General features: G+C 32.1%; 1 protein-coding gene across 5 annotated transcripts in view; it reads left to right on the forward strand.

Annotated features, from left to right (window-relative positions):
• The window catches only part of GPATCH2 (G-patch domain containing 2), a 452,239-nt gene that overhangs the window by 154,427 nt on the left and 280,919 nt on the right, over window positions 1-16,893 (forward strand). The gene's annotated exons all lie outside the window — the stretch shown is intronic.

The following is a 16,893-nucleotide window of genomic DNA, read 5'->3' on the forward strand; positions in this document are numbered from 1 at the left end:
TGATCTCTTTTTACTTATCTAGCATGATCCTTAGGTCAAGCCTTTCATTTCTTTGGTCTTCAGTTAATTTTATCTATAAAATGAAAATTTGAGACTAGGTGACCAGATCTTAGCAGCCATTCTAAATGGAATCATTCAGAGATAGATATAAACCTTATTTTATAGAAAAGGAAGCAAACTCCTAAAGATTAGAAAAACTTGCATGAAGTTTTATGGTGCGTTCAAATTGTAGGTAGGAGTAGAATCCAGGTCTGATTTTTCCAGTCCTGAACTCCAGTTGTCAGAACTCCTGCACACAGTTTCTTTATATTAAAAAATAAAACATCAAGTTCTTAGTTGTTAATATAATGTATATTTAAAGTTGGAAGGGATATTAGAGGTCATCAGTTCATCCCACTTTGTTGTACATATAAGTAATTTGAAGCTCAAAAAAATTAAAAATTAAATGACTTCTTTGCTGAAAATCACTTGTTAGAGCTGGGATTTGAACCTAGAATCTCACACTAGAAAGCCATCTACCAATGTGGGGTTAGTAAGCAAATCTCATTTTGGTTTGCATTCATAGAATCTGAGAGCTAGAATTATAGATTTCAAAAACATTTATTAAATATTTATTTTGTGCTATGCATTAACGTAAGTGCTGGAGATAAAATAATAATAATATTTATATATTGCCTTAAGGATTTTTAAGTACTTTATAATTTATAATTTTTTCCTTACAATAACCTTGTGAAGTAGGTGCTATTTTTATTCCCATTTTATAGATGAGGAAACAGGTTAGGGGAAGTTGCTGTGGGCTCAACTACTTACTAATGGAAGACTGGGCTCAACCTAGATTTTGCTAAGTGTTTAGAGATATTCCTAACCAAAGTCCCACTCTAGCCACTTTTCCACCTAGCTGTCTAAAGTCGCAATAGTCCCTGCTCTCAAAAAAAAAAAAAAAAAATCACATCCTAATAAGGGGAGATATAACACACAAAGTGAGACTCAAAGAAGTTCTGCTTTGGCCTTCTCTGTAGTAGAACAACATAGGTTCTAGTCTCCATTCTGTTACTTCCCCACCTGTAAAATAGTTTTCGAAAGTTTTTTTTTTTCTTAGTACAAAAATTCTATTTTGTTATATAATTTACTTTGTTATTAATCAGCTTCCTTAGGTAATTAATAAATATTGACTTAGCTGAATTGACTTCTGATCTTTTGAGTCAAAGGAGATGTAACTCAGATGTTAGCTTGTTTTGTTATTGTCTAGCTAATACACTAGGTTAGGTTGGCTAACTCTAGAATCTGTCAATTTCAAAGTCTTGAAATTAAATATTCATTAAAAAAGAAAATATGATAATTTGTGAGATTTCCTTTATTAATATGGAACAGGAGTTCCATTTGGAGATAAGTGTACCTATCTCCTGCTTTTAGTGATATATGCAACCTGGATTATTTTTCAGGCTCCCATTGTAAGCATATACTATAATAATATTGTTACAGTATCTTTTTTGTAGTTCTTTTCACTTAAATCATAATTAGCTAGCAAATGCTTAATATTTAGACATTGTTGATAAATCCCTATTGTCTCCTCTCCAAAATTCAAAGGAATTTTTGAAGAGAATAGAAGATAGTTCATAATACTATTTTTAGGAGCAGGTAAACTGATTCACAAAGAAGTTCTGACAGGTTGTAAGTAATAAGAGGACACTTGTTTTCTATTCCTTTCATCCACTATGTTTCCATGTTGTAGAAAGGGTGTGTGTATACACACAGGTATATGCTCTAGCATTCACACAACTGAATTTTGACCTAAAAATAATATTATCCGTTTGAAAAAGTAAGCATTATAGATGATTCTTCTTAAGAAAATGAACCCATCAAGTGTCCATTTTTGTAAAAATCTTCTTCCTAATTTTAACTTACTTTTGAAATTAAGACTAGCAGGTTAAAAGAAAGTAAGCTTTAGAATTCAAGTTAATTTCTTAGTACTATTTCCCTTAAGAAAATTTATTTAAGGGTTTAAGAAGATATAATTTCCTTTAAAATATTAATTTTGGAGGGAATATCAAACCTTCAATTTTATTGATATAGGGATATAGGGAACTCTTGATGAGGAAACTACTAATGTAGAAATTAGCATCTGTTCTTGGTGATATATAGTTTTTTGTGAATTGTATGAGACATTGGAAAGTGAAAGGACTTTTCCAAAGTCAGACTATCAATTTTTTTAAATGTTTCTGTGCTTTAAATAAAACAATAATAAAAATAAATAAAATATGTTAATCTAAATGTGATCTAAATTTTTCTTCACTCCAACCCCAGCACGATAGCATCGTATTTCTATCCATTTCCTAATGAAGCATACCAAATTTCAGTCAGAATTTATATATAGAGAGAGATCTATCTTATCTATGTAGAAGCTCATTCCTTTTTTTTTTTTTAATTTTGATTTTTCACATCCAGTCATTTAAAAAATAAAATTTTGGGGTTGAGCTCTCCTCTTTTGGCTTTTTGGTTTTATTTTATTATAGAAATGTACTCTATTTTGTAACTTTTGGAAGGTCTTAGGCTATACTTTATTGGTACTACTATCAAAGTTGTACAGTTTGAGAGTTATTATTTGCATTTCAAATTATAAGGAACCTAAGCCATGCCATAGTTAACTTATTTCACCAGAGTCTGAACAGAACTGTTTCTTCTCCAAACTAACTCCACTTGCTGACTTCTGTATATTTGGTTATCCACATCATTTCCCCAATTTTTAAATTCTCAGTTTGACATTTCCTTTCCTTTCCCTTATTCTCCCAACCCAATTTTGTCCTTTTAGTAATAGTATGTTTAAGTTATTATGTATATTAATGATGAAGATAGCAGGTGCTGTTTATATAGTGCTTTTAATTTTCCAGCATGTTACATATTTTCTTTTATCTTATCCTTGGAACTTAACATCCCTTTGAAGTTAAATATAATTCCTTTTATTAACCATATATAAACCAAGATTCAGGAAGAAGTAACTTCCCCACTTTTATAGCTACTAAAAATTAGAAACAAAATTTGAACTCAGAACTTTGCTCACTACAAGGCAGGTTCACTTTCCACTATACCAGGATGAACCAGGTAATGAATAAAGTGCTGAACTTGGAGAGAAAAAGATCTGGACTTCATCCTACTACTTCCCTCCCCTCCACCCCCCCACATTACTTAATAGCTTTGTGACTATGAACAAGTCTTTGAAATTCTGTAATTCTGGAGCAACTTTCTTAATATTATAAATCATAGACCAATTATTTTTTATGTCCTCTGGTAATGGAAATGATCCCCAACTTCCCACATCAAGGAAATCTCAGGTCCTACATACATTCGAAGGATATCAAAATTCACTTCAGTTGCCAAGAAGGTGCTCCTGGAAGGTGCTCTCCTTAATTGTAATTGTGTTGTTTGGATTGCCAGGATATCTTTTTAAAGATCACTTTGCTCAAGTTATAATTTCCCTAAAATGCTAATCTCATCATTACAAAACATTAGAATAAACTAATTCCCACTTTCCTATAGGACAAAGTCTAAAGTCCATAGTTATTCTTTTAAGTTTTTCCACAGTACGAAACCATTTTTTATCACCTTATTTTTCATTATTTCTCATCTTGAAACTTTAAGGCCACACAGAAACAGAGGCTGATGTCTTCCTGTATCCTAAATATTTCTTGTCTTATTTATTTGTTTATTTTGCTTAGGCAATTGGGGTTAACTGACTTTGCCCAGGGTTACACAAGCAGGAAGTATTAAGTGTCTGATGGGATTTGAACTCAGGTTCTCCTTACTTCAGTGTGGACACTCTAGTACCATCTAGCTGCCCCTGCTCATTTATTCTTGATTCCATACTTTGTTACTTTTGTTTCACTTGTCTGAAATGTCTTCCTATGCCCTATGCTTAGTCAATTTGTTTTTCTAATTTTCCTTTTATATATTCTTGTTGATAAGAGTTCTATCTCCTATGAAATAACTATTTGTATCAAAGATACTTTGTATCTGTTTGAATTCCTAATAATACTGTTCACATAATAGGCATTTAGATAAATTTTGTTGATTGACTGATTACATGGTAGGTTAGGATACAATATTCTTTTAATAACATTTTACTTTAGTAGCAAAATTGGAGTTAAAAACATTTACTTTTTCAATATGCTAGACATTTGTAGAGTTAATACAATTTGCAGACTTAGGTTAAAGAATGAAATCTCAACATATTTAGTATCAGAATCCTAGTAAACTTTGAAAAACTAAAATTTCTTTTAGATGAATTTAATTTGTAGGAGTTGGGAAGTTCAGATTAATCCTTGAATATTAGCAATGTAACCTTGGAAGAGTTAAAACCTCTGCCTCAGTTTTCCGAACTATAAAAGGGGGGCAACTAGTTGGTATAGTGTATAGAGTACCAGCCCTGAAATCAGGAGGACCTGAGTTCAAATGTGGTTTCAGACACTTAACACTTCTTTGCTCTGTGACCTTAAGCAAGTCACTTTAACCCCAATTGCTCAGGAAAAAAAACATAACAAAACAACAACAAAAAACAAACTCCCACCTCCCAGAGCTATTGTAAAGGTCAAATAAATTCCTCAGTACTAAGCAGCTTAGGATAATGGTAACACACAGAGTAGATACTTAATAAATGCTCCCCCCTCTTCTTTTCTTTTTTTTTTCTTTTTTCTTTTCCCCCCTTCCTTCTCTCTATATTGTAGACATTTTCATTATATCCTACACACACCTTTCTTCTATATTTCCTCTGGTTTATGATTAATTTTATCCCTATTCTATATTGCTTTTCATTTTCATAGATAAAAATCATCACTCCTATTTCAAGTTAGGTATATTATACTGCATATTTGGCCAGGATCCTATCCTTGCTGTATTTTAAACTAGGCTACAAAAATCCAAATCCTGATGTCAGATAATATTTATTGATTCTCTTTGTTTCCCTTATTTTCCAATCTCTCCAGCCTTTCATTATTTCCCTATTTATAGCTTTCCAGAGACTGGTGTTTTATTCACTATTCCCTAAACATATTATGGTTATTCCTTATTCTAGGCTTTGCTGTGTCTGATCTCCTTGTCTCACAAAGCCAAAATAAAGCCTAGCTTTAGCCATGTTATCCATCTACTTAGTAAACTCCAGTGGCTCCTTAGAATTAATTATAAACTCTTCTGTTTGGCATTTAAAACTCTTTATGACTTTATTTATATCTTTTCATTCTTCTTACACATATTGGTCCCTAGTAGAAATAGCCATACTTAATAATTACTTGCTGTTACTCCTTCACAATATTCTTTGTCTCTGTTTCTTTGCATTCTCTTTTCCCTATAGCTTTCTTCTTTCCTTACTTCCATCTCTTAAAACCCTTGACTTTCTTTAAGATTCAACTTGAGTTACTTGGAGCAGGCCTTTGGTCTCTACCAGCTGTTAATGTTCTTCTCTCTCAAGTTCTACCTTCATTCTCTTCTGTATTAACGTGTTATTTGGTAGTGGTTGAGTCGTTTCACAGCTCTCCAACTCTTCATAACCCATTTGGGGCTTGCCATTTTCTTGTAATTTGATAGATGAGGAGTTGAAGCATTCAGTGTTGAATGACTTGCCCAGGGTCACACATCTAAGTGTCTGAAGTCAGATTTGAACTCAGGGAGAAGTCTCCTTGATTTCAGACCAGGCACTTTATTCACCAAATCAGCCACTGCCCTATATTCATGTGTGTGCATGTGTGTAACATAACTCTATTTCAGTTTTTATGCACTCCTTCCCTATACCTTAGAATGTTAACTACTCAAAAGAGGGATTAAAAAAATCTTTACATCTCCAATGCAGAGTGTCTGGCATATAGTAAATACTGAATAAATGCTTATATAATCATTGTTTTCTAGATATTTTACTTTTTAAACCCAGTTTAGTGTGGTCAAGATTAGGTAGACATCATCTTAATTGTTCACTTCTCAAATTTGACTTAATTTATAAGGTTCATCTTTGATAAGCAGCAGTGACTTTTAAAAGGAAAAAAAAAAAACTTTCCCTATGGCCTTCAATTTTTTTTTTTAAACCCAGTTCTTCATATTGTTTAGAATTACTTTTTAATCTTTTGCCACTACCAGTGTTTTCCTTGTGAATCTCTAGAAGGGAGTATTTATAGTTTGATAAGACTTGGAAGATATTCTCCAACAAATCCACAATGCCTTAGAAATGCAGCTTTCTATTACTAATTTCATGGCATTCAGAGAGGTTATCTATTCAAGAGATGAACTCTTTATCTTTTTCTACCTTTTTGCTAAGCATTTAGTAGACTTGGTATTAATGCTTGAATTGAAATCATATGACCATTAGTAAGGCACTTTGATTTTTCTGATCATTTCTTTTTGTATTATTTCATAGCCAATGTTTGGTTGGTTGGTTGTTTTTCCACTTAAGCAACTATCAGATGAAATCAGATTTGTTCAGTTATTCAGTCATGATATAGAGAGAAATAAATCACACTGTATTTTACTTTGGGCTGACCCAATTAATTTGAATTTGAGGTTTATTGAACACAGTTGGTATTTTGATGTTTGGAATATGCAGCTTCCTCTTCTCGCCATAACTTTCAGTTCTGTTCTAGCAAGTGTCAGGGGGCATCCATTTAAAATGAGTTTGATCTTGATAGCATTTGTCATGCTGTTGGCACTTTTCCCATATGGGCACTTAGATAACAGTAATCACCAAAGGCCATCAAAAATACCTTGTCCATATTACAAGCTTTCTGAGATCAGAATTAATGGGTACTTAGAAATTGTTTGATAACTGACCAGAATTTATAAAGCTTTCAGACTCAATGCTAAATAATTTACAAGCTGAAAATGACTTACATATAGACTAAGGGGGAAAAAAAGTTTTCAAATCAGTTTAAATTTAACCTTTAAAAAAAGAAAGACGTGTCTTTGGACCTCATAGTTCATTTAGTCAAATTGTTTCACTTTATAGGTGAGGAAACTGAGATACAGAGAGGTCAAATGATTTGCCCATTGTCACATAAGTCTTAAGTAGTAGATCAGGAAGGAAGGGAAGAGAAAGTTTTGGTTTTTCTAAATTTATGACATTTCCAAAAGGAATTGCATAACAAATTAAAATAAGATAATGAGCCTTGTAATCCAATTGTGCCCTTGTTAACTGAGAGAGGGTGATAGTTTAGTAAGCTTTTCTTTGGTACTTTTTGAGAAAGAGATTATAGTAGGATTTAACATTTAATAAATGCATACATTTTGCTCTTCAAATAAGTAATTAGTTTTGGGGTGTGTGTGTGTGTGTGTGTGTGTGTGTGTGTGTGTGTGTTCATCTCAAAACAGCAGTATAGCCATGGACTATGAAAGATAGCTAAGTGTTTCTTTTTTCTGTTGTATCTTAATGTTAATTGGAGATGAGCACAACAGAATTGCAATGTGATGGCAATTTGTAATGGTGCTTCTTGCTATTTTAGGAAGAAAATAATCTTTTAAAATGTCAGCTGAACTCTAATTTTAAACTAACATGCAAGGATTTAGGCATACTCAAAATAGTGGGTAATCCTAATGTTCTAGAATGGAGGTTGGCAAATTATGGCTTGAGCTGTTTTTGTACAACTTAAAAGTTGAGAATAGTTCTGCATTTTAAAATTTCATTGTCTTTAAAATTATAAAAAAACATCCTTATCCTGAAGTCTGGATTAGCTCCCTGGAGGCCTCAGAATCAGCCAGAATCAGGATACTCAAAAGTCCTTGGTCTTGAGGGGGAGATGTGAAGGAAATCGATAAAACTGCCACATGCCTCCACCCACCAAGGACCTCCCTTCTCCTCCTCCTCCAAAGTGACTCTGGCTTGTCTTACTCCACCCCCTAATCCCTCCTACGATTATCTATATACACGAAAAGATCGAGCCAGCACAGAATAGTGAGAAAGGGCTATTTTCCCAAGCTTATGTTAATGGAGTATTGGCCATTAGCCTTAAGTGCTCAGTTGTCTGATTCCAGTGCACCTATTCAGAGTTTCAGACCTTTACAGGGCTATACAGGAGGCAGTTTATCCTACCTTAGTTTACTAACCCTTAGAATCATTCCATCTATTTGCAGTCCCATATAAAAGGTAACTAGCCCCTTTCAGATTGAGTATAATATATTTGCCCTGTACTTAATTTTATTGCATAGATAATAGTTTTATAAAATTACAGTATATCATTATGTTTGGTTTTTAATTGATACAAAGGACCAACTTCTCACTGAAGTGTATTCATTAGAATTTTTTCTCAATAATAATTCTTAGAATTCGAATCAAATATCATTAGGTAAATTATAATACTTCTGAAATAATTAGGTTTATTTTTTTCAAGAGTGTTTCTATTAAGGATTTTCTCAAATTAAATACTATTATTTCTCTGACATGACTCCTTATATATTTAAATTTTAAAATATTAGTAAATGCTTACTAGTACCTTGGAGCCTAGATTGTCTGCATAAATCTCTAAATGGCAAATAGTCTGGGTCATGATTTTTTGGGGGGAATGAAAGAGAGGGTCCAGATCTGTGATTTTTACAGCTCCCAGGTTGTAAACTCTGTAAACTGATGTAATTAGCAGTTATAGTTTATAGTTTTAAAAGTGCCATCTGAGGGCACCAAGAGAGCTGAGTGATTTGCCCATGGTTACATAGCACATATATGTCAGTGGCAGTAATTGAACTCAGGTTGTTCTAATTCCAAGGCTGGTCTTCTATTTGCCATTCTCCTCTCTAATGCTATAGTCATTGAATTAACCAGCATTTAGGAGGTCACTGTCTTCTAGCCTGTTTTAGAACCCTGCATGTCTAAAGACAAAAGTGAGACAGCCAAACAAGATGAATTAGTAATAAATAATTAGTAAATAAAAACTGATTTCTGAAGGAAGGATGGGAATGGACAAGCAGTTGGAGAAAGATCCAGTAGCTTCCATGGGAGAATTTGGATCAATTCAAAGAAGGCTGGCTGTGGAGGCAGAAGACCCAAGTTCAAATGTGGTCTTCACTGTTTACTATTCATGTGAATAGTAAACAAATCACTTTGCTTAATTTTCTCATTTGCAAATTGACTAGAATCAAAAATTGGACATCAGGTTTACTATATATTTTTGTACAACTGGCCACCTAACAATGTTTCTAAATTTTTCATTGTTTTAAAAATGTAAAAAATACTCAAAAATGTTTGAAATGGTAAAAACCATTTTTAACTGGGAAACTGTTCATAAACAGGTAGCTACAGAGTTTGTTGACCCTCTGGACTGGGAATCTGAACATGAGGCTCCTTCCATTTTTTAATCGAAAATATTTTGCTTTTATATATTTATACTATTTTATATAAACAATTCATAGATTAGTTTATGGCATTATACTAGCTGAGACTTTAAAAGAAGCTAGGAATTCTAAAAGAAGTGGAGTCTGGACTGACATACAAGAAGAGATGAAATATCACCTTCTTATAGGCAGGTAGGTGGACAAAATGTGTAACCTAAAGTAGGGAAATTTAAATCTTAAGTCAGATATTTACTAGCTATCTGACCTTGCAAAAGCCACTTAACTTCTGCCTATTTCACCTTTAAAATGGATATAATAATAGCACCTACTTCACAGAGTTGTTGGGAGGTTCAAATGAAATATTATTTGGAAAGCTTTTAGTATAACGTCATAGTAGATGCTGTGTAGCCATCATGATAATGAAGAAATCGCAAATAAGCATTTTAATTTGAATGGAACATAAACTATGCAATTTTTATTATTCAGTTAGTTCTTTTGCTTATGAAATGATTATATTATGTATAATTATGAAATAATTATAAGGGAAATAAATTAGTTTTCTTAGGAGTTTTTTTTCTTCTAAGAATTCATTGAAATTGTGTAACTCAATCTTCTAATAGTATAAATTTTGATGTTTCTTTCCTATCACTATCCTATTTTGTGAAAATTATTTTAGCAAATTACTGTGCTCAAAATATCTTTGAAAATGTGGAAATCTAAGAAATTTAGCATAAACCTGTGTACCATAATTATATATTTGTCATGTTACAAAAATGTTAGACTAACAAGATATGGAACAGAAGTAGAGGATAGCATGAATTTATGAAACATTTTAAAATTACATACAAAGTAATTCAAAATCAGGCAAAATTAACAGGGTCACTGGTGATGGTGAGTATGCCCAGTACACATTGTCCTTTATTTGTTTTTTTTAAAGATAAACCATATTGCTGTTTATATACCAATATAATATCAACTTGTCTGGCAATAGGTTACCTGTTCTAGTGTTTCCATTTCCCTGTGTCAATTTTGGAATATATTTCACATATACTTTAGGAAGGAATTATGCTAACTAAAGAATTTAAATTAAATATTTGAGACTTCTGTTTGTTTAGTTAACTTTTAGTTGTAGATCTGACAGTTTAAAAACTATGTTAATGGGTTTAATTCAACCCATTGTAACAATAGTTTTAGATCTTCCTTCATATTTCTTCTCCCCTTTATTCCTTCCTTGGCCATGCATATTAGAGAATGTAAAACAGATGAAAGTCATTCTTTGAATAATATAAAACAAAATATGTCTTCCTTCTGTATCTCTTCTTTTGAAGAAGTTGCCTTTATTTTTGCCAGATCCAGATTAAGGGTTAAATTAATGGAACAGTGAAGGAAGAAGAGATTCCTAGGTTATTGAAGTTGGAGGAACCTCATACATTATCTAGTCCAGGAATTCCTAAGCTAAGCTTTTTGTGTGTTATGGATCTCTTCTCAGAATTCTGTTTTAAAAAGCACAAAGCAAAATACATAGGATTATGAAGGAAATAAATTACATTGAAATAATTATTTAAAAAAATTTAAACAAGTTTGCAGATCTTAGATTAAGAGCTCTTAATTTAATATATTTCTCTCACTTTTCAGATGAAGTCTGATACTCAGCCACTTGCCCAAGGTCACATAAGTTCTAAGTGATAGAATCTTTACATACAAAATATACATACTTTTAAATTAAAGATAATCTTAGAGGGGAAGACATTAGCAGAAGGATTTGGTGGGGCTGAAAGAGACAACAAAAAGGAGGATTTTACTTCATTCTTTTGTCTTAATTTTTTTTACATTGAACTTATATATGAAAAGAATATTTTCACAAACACAGAAAAACCACAATTTTACATGAAACTAAATCTCAATTTCAATTCACTTGCTTTTAAAAAAGTATGTAATAATTTTTTTTCAACTATCCTTTTTTATTATAACTTTTTATTGACAGAACATATGCATGGGTAATTTTTTACAATATTATCCCTTGCACTCATTTCTGTTCTGACTTTTCCCTTCCCTTCCTCCATCTCCTCCCCTAGATGGCAGGCAGTCTTATACATGTTATATATGTTATAGTATATCCTAGATACAATATATATGAGCAGAACCGAACAGTTCTCTTATTGCACAAGAAGAATTGGATTCAGAAGGTAAAAATAACCTGGGAAGAAAAACAAAAATGCAAGTAGTCCACATTCATTTCCCAGTGTTTCTTCTCTGGGTGTAGCTGATTCTGTCCATCATTGATGAATTAGAACTGAATTAGATCTTCACTTTGTCGAAGAAATCCACTTCCATCAGAATGCTTCCTTATACAGGATTGTTGTTGAAGTGTATAATGATCTCCTGGTTCTGCTCATTTCACTCAGCATCAGTTCATGTAAGTCTTTCCAAATCTCTCTGTATTCATCCTACTGGTCATTTCTTACAGAACAATAATATTCCGTAACATTCATATACCACAATTTACCCAGCCATTCTCCAATTTGTTTTTTTTAAAGATAAACCATATTGCTGTTTATATACCAATATAATATCAACTTGTCTGGCAATAGGTTACCTGTTCTAGTGTTTCCATTTCCCTGTGTCAATTTTGGAATATATTTCACATATACTTTAGGAAGGAATTATGCTAACTAAAGAATTTAAATTAAATATTTGAGACTTCTGTTTGTTTAGTTAACTTTTAGTTGTAGATCTGACTTTGAATATTCTTTTCATATATGAAAATTTATATGAAAATATTCTTTTCATATAAATGGGGATCCATTCAATTTCCAGTTTCTAGCCACTACAAACAGGGCTGCCATAAACATTTTGGCACATACAGGTCCCTTTCCCTTCTTTATTATTTCTTTGGAAAATAAGCCCAGTAGTAACATTGCTGAATCAAAGAGTATGCACAGTTTGATAACTTTTTGGGCATAATTCTAGATTACTCTCCAGAATGGTTGGATTTGTTTACAACTCCAATTATGCATCAGTGTCCCAGTTTTTCTACATCCCCTCCAACATTCATCATTATTTTTTCCTGTCATCTTAGCCAATCTGATTGTTGTGTAGTGGTATCTCGAGTTGTCTTAATTTGCATTTCTCTGCTCAATAGTGATTTGGAATACTATTTCAGATGAGTAGAAATAGTTTCAATTTCTTTATCTGAAAATTTTCTGTTTATATCCTTTGACCATTATCAATTTATAATCCTTATAAATTAAAGTCAATTCTCTCTATATTTTGGAAATGAGGCCTTTATCAGAACCTTTAACAGTAAAAATGTTTTCCCAGTTTATTGCTTCCCTTCTAATTCTGTTTCCATTAGTTTTTTTTTTTTTTTTGTACAAAAGCTTTTTAACTTAATATAATTGAAATTTTCTATTTTGTGATCAATAATGATCTCTAGTTCTAATTTGGTCACATATTCCTTCTTCCTCCACAAGTCTGAGAGGTAAACTATCCTATATTCCTCTCATTTATTTACAATCCTGTTCTTATGCCTAAATCAGGACCCATTTTGATCTTATCTTGGTGTACGGTGTTAAGTGTGAGTCCATGCCTAATTTCTGCCATACTAATCTCAAGTTTTTCCAGCAGTTTTTGTCAAATAGTGAATTCTTATCCAAAAGTTGGGATCTTTGGGTTTGTCAAACACTAGATTGCTATAGTTATTGACTATTTTGTCCTGTGAACCTAACCTATTCCACTGGTCAACTAATCTATTTCTTAGCCAATACCAAATGGTTTTGGTAACCGCTGCTTTATAATATAGTTTTAGATCTGGTACAGCTAGGCCACCTTCATTTTTTTTTTTCATTAATTCCCTTGAAATTCTTAACCTTTTGTTCTTCTGTATGAATTTTGTTGTTATTTTTTCTAGATCAGTAAAATAGTTTGTTGGGAGTCTGATTGTCTAGCACTAAATAAATAGATTAGTTTAGGTAGTATTGTCATCTTTATTATATTCACTCAGCCTATCCAAGAGCACTTAATATTTTTCCAATTATTTAAATCTGACTTTGTGTGGAAAATGTTTTGTAATTTTGCTCATATAATTCCTGACTTTCCTGTGGTAGATAGATTCCCAAATGTTTTATGCTATCAACAGTTATTTTGAATGGAATTTCTCTTTGTATCTCTTGCTCTGTTGGATTGTGTTGGTGATGTATAAAAATGCTGAGGATTTGTGGATTTATTTTGTATCCTGCAACTTTGCCAAAGTTGTGAATTATTTCTAATAGCTTTTTAGTAGAATCTTTGGGGTTCTCTAAGTATATTATCATAAATAAATAAATAAATTTTACATGCTATTTTCAAAGCTGTCCTGATTGTGCTTCTTTTTGAACTTTCTTTTCTTTTTTACATTAAAAAAAGATACAGCTTTCTCTCTCTCTCTCTCTCTCTCTCTCTCTCTCTCTCTCTCTCTCACTGTCTATGCCTCTTTCTTTCTGTCTTTGTTTTTTTGTCTCTGTCTCTCCCTACCACCATCCTCCCCTTTCCCTCTTCTCTCTGACCTTCTGTAGTTTTCTCCATCTTCTCCCTACTCCCCTTATCACTACTGCTAAATTGTTTTGTATTTCAAACTTCCTACTCTTTTTTTTTTTTAATCAGAAATCTTAGACTGTCCTCTATCCTATTAGTTATTCTGTTCTGTAAATCTTTTTCTTTGGCTTGGAATATTGTATTAAAACTTCTCCTGTCATTTATAGTAAAAGCAACCAGGTGTTATGTGATCCTCTTTAAAAGATTTTAGTTTTTTAATTGCTTTTTTCTTAATGCATGCAGTGTTTTGTTTTGTTTTGTTTTGTTTTCCCTATGATAAGAGAGTTAGGATTTGGGCTATGACATTCTCGGAACTTTTCCAGGATTGCTGTTGAATTTCCTTTCAAAAAGCAATAGTTGATTCTTTCTATTTTTACTTGCCCTGTGTTTCTAATGAATCTGGGCTATTTTTATGTATTATTTCTTAAAATACCATGCCTACCTTAAAAAAAAGTTTTCAAGACTTAGGCCAATGAGTTTCAACTTATTTCTCCTGTTTTCCAGGTTTAATATTTTTGATATAAAATACCTTAATTTTTCTTATAGTTTTCCAGGCTTTTTATTTTATTGTAGAGAAATTGGTATTTGCCTTAGGAAGGGCAACTTCTCTATCAAATTTGAAGCAAGGAAAGAAGAGTTGGGATTGAACTTTTGGTGATTTTAAATGTAGAATTGAACAGAAACAAGAGCGTTCCACAAATGGCCTCCCATTTTTTTCTTCAAAAAACTATCTGGTGAGGAGGGAGGGGAATTGAGAAGATTAGGCGTCTGAGCTAAGGGCTCAATTGGAATTACATAACACTAATCAAATGAGATAATAACTGCAAAATATCATAGAAATGTTCTCTATTATTATTAAATATGCAGTAGACCTGGGTAGCAAAGTTATTTGACTTCTTCCATCAACAGAATCAGCAGCTTATATGTAGGAGTGGAATAGACTGGTTGATGACAAAAGTAGTGCAGGGTTGGGGTTTGTCAAGATTTGATAGGACATAGGGGTAAGAAACTTGAGGTAGTAAGAGTACAGTGTAGGGTTGAATTATTTATCCAGAATAATTATTTTGAAATGAGAAATATAGGACCAGATAAGAAATCCTGGGATGGACTGGGAGAGCATGGGGGGCGTAGAATGATTAGAGTTTGTAGTATGAATGGAGAGTAAGTTTAAGATGAGACATAATGAGAGGTAGGAGGATATCTGGTTAGTCAGAAGATCATCAGAGTCCTTTAACAAAGCACTATTCCTTCACATATTGAGTATGATTAATAACATTAAATCATACATGTGTACACTTCTGAAATAAACATTCTTGATAAGTGTCCTTCACATATCCTCTAACCCTAAATATAATGTAAAATTTCAGAATTAACCTTAATTATTATCAGTCTTTCAGAGACATAAGTGTTCAAAATTCTTCTGAAGTAATAACTCTTGTAATTATATTCTGAAATAACCAAAAATGGAGACATTGAAGAAACATAAATTTGAACTTAGAATGTTTATATTTTTAAAGTTTCCTTTTTTGTTAACTGCATCATAGAGTCTTATTTGAGAAAATGTCTTCAGGATAAAATGTTGTTTCAGTATAATGGCCTTTTTCTGATGCTTCCACCTAACTGCCAAAGCAAATGAAATAAATGAGTTATTGATCTTGTGATGTTCTCTTATAATGACTTGATTTCTGTCAGGCCAATAGATGCCAATTTAACCCAAGAGATGTTGAAGCAGTTTGACATTTACTGACTATAATATTACTTTGCTGTTAGGCAGCATCCTTTTAAGTATGGACATTCAGAAGAGTCCAGTTGATTGACAATCGAGGTAGTTCATAATTTGGACAATAACTTATACTTCTATAAGTGATTTTTTATGTGTATTTTAGATTTTTAATTTATTGGTGAAACTAAAAAATAAGAAATTTTCAATGCATTCAATAGATGAACAAAATTTGATTGGCATAGTAATGGATTGAGATATATATTAGTATTTGGTCATTTTTCTTACATCTGAATTGTTGTATAATTTGCCTCTCTTTTTCTTTTGGTTGGGGATTTCAATATGGCATTTATCTTCCATGGTTTGATTGGGATCATATAAAAAAAATCTCATTTAGCCTTTTTTTTAGTTGACTGTAATCTATTTATCTTAATTACACCATCCAGTTACTTTTAACAAAAACTGATTTTAAAATTAGCCTAACTCAGTTGCTCCCATATAGTGTAAGTGGTTTTGACCTTTCTTGTTTTAGGAAACCTCAAAATACTTTTCTCCTTCTTTCACTTAATATTTCTGTGACTTTTGACATGCTACTTAATCTCCTTCTGCTTCAGCATCTGGAACCTTAAAATGAGGAGTTTGGACTAGATATATCCCAGTGTCCCATAAGATCTCTTCTTGTTCTTAGGTTATGATCTTGGGAACTATAAAAATATTTTAAACTAAATTGAAACATTGATAAATCTCTTATTACTATTTGAAAATGAACCTTTACTCAGTAAGAAAAGATATCAGCAAATGAGAAATAACTAAGTCTAAGTAACATGCCTTTTTTAGACATTGTTTCCTAAGAATATAAGGAAGAATGAATAGAATGTTAGCTTTGGAGAAGAATATATTGAGCAGTAACAATGCTTATTAATTTACGAGAGTTTTAAGGTCTCTTTGTGCTACTATGACTTCACCCTGAATATGAATATTTAAAGAAATGATGTTTATTCTTTAATGAACAAATTGAAGAAAAAACACTATGAATACTTTCCATGATATCTGTAGTAACAGTAAGCATAATAATTACCAGATAATAACTACTGGGAGAAACAGCATTTATTTGGCTTTGCAATATGGCCAAAAACATAGTTATCCTACTATTCACTTAATCCTGACCCTTGAATGACTACTTAGTCTTATTGTCTCCGTAAGTAATGTTTTAAGAAGAAAGTTTCGATAAAGCCTTGTTCAGTTTGGAAAATTTCAGATTGTAAAATGCAATAAAAATTTTTGATCAAATTTAGACCAATGAAAAATAT

The sequence above is a fragment of the Antechinus flavipes genome, chromosome 4, assembly GCF_016432865.1.
Source record: "Antechinus flavipes isolate AdamAnt ecotype Samford, QLD, Australia chromosome 4, AdamAnt_v2, whole genome shotgun sequence".
Taxonomy (NCBI): domain Eukaryota; kingdom Metazoa; phylum Chordata; class Mammalia; order Dasyuromorphia; family Dasyuridae; genus Antechinus; species Antechinus flavipes.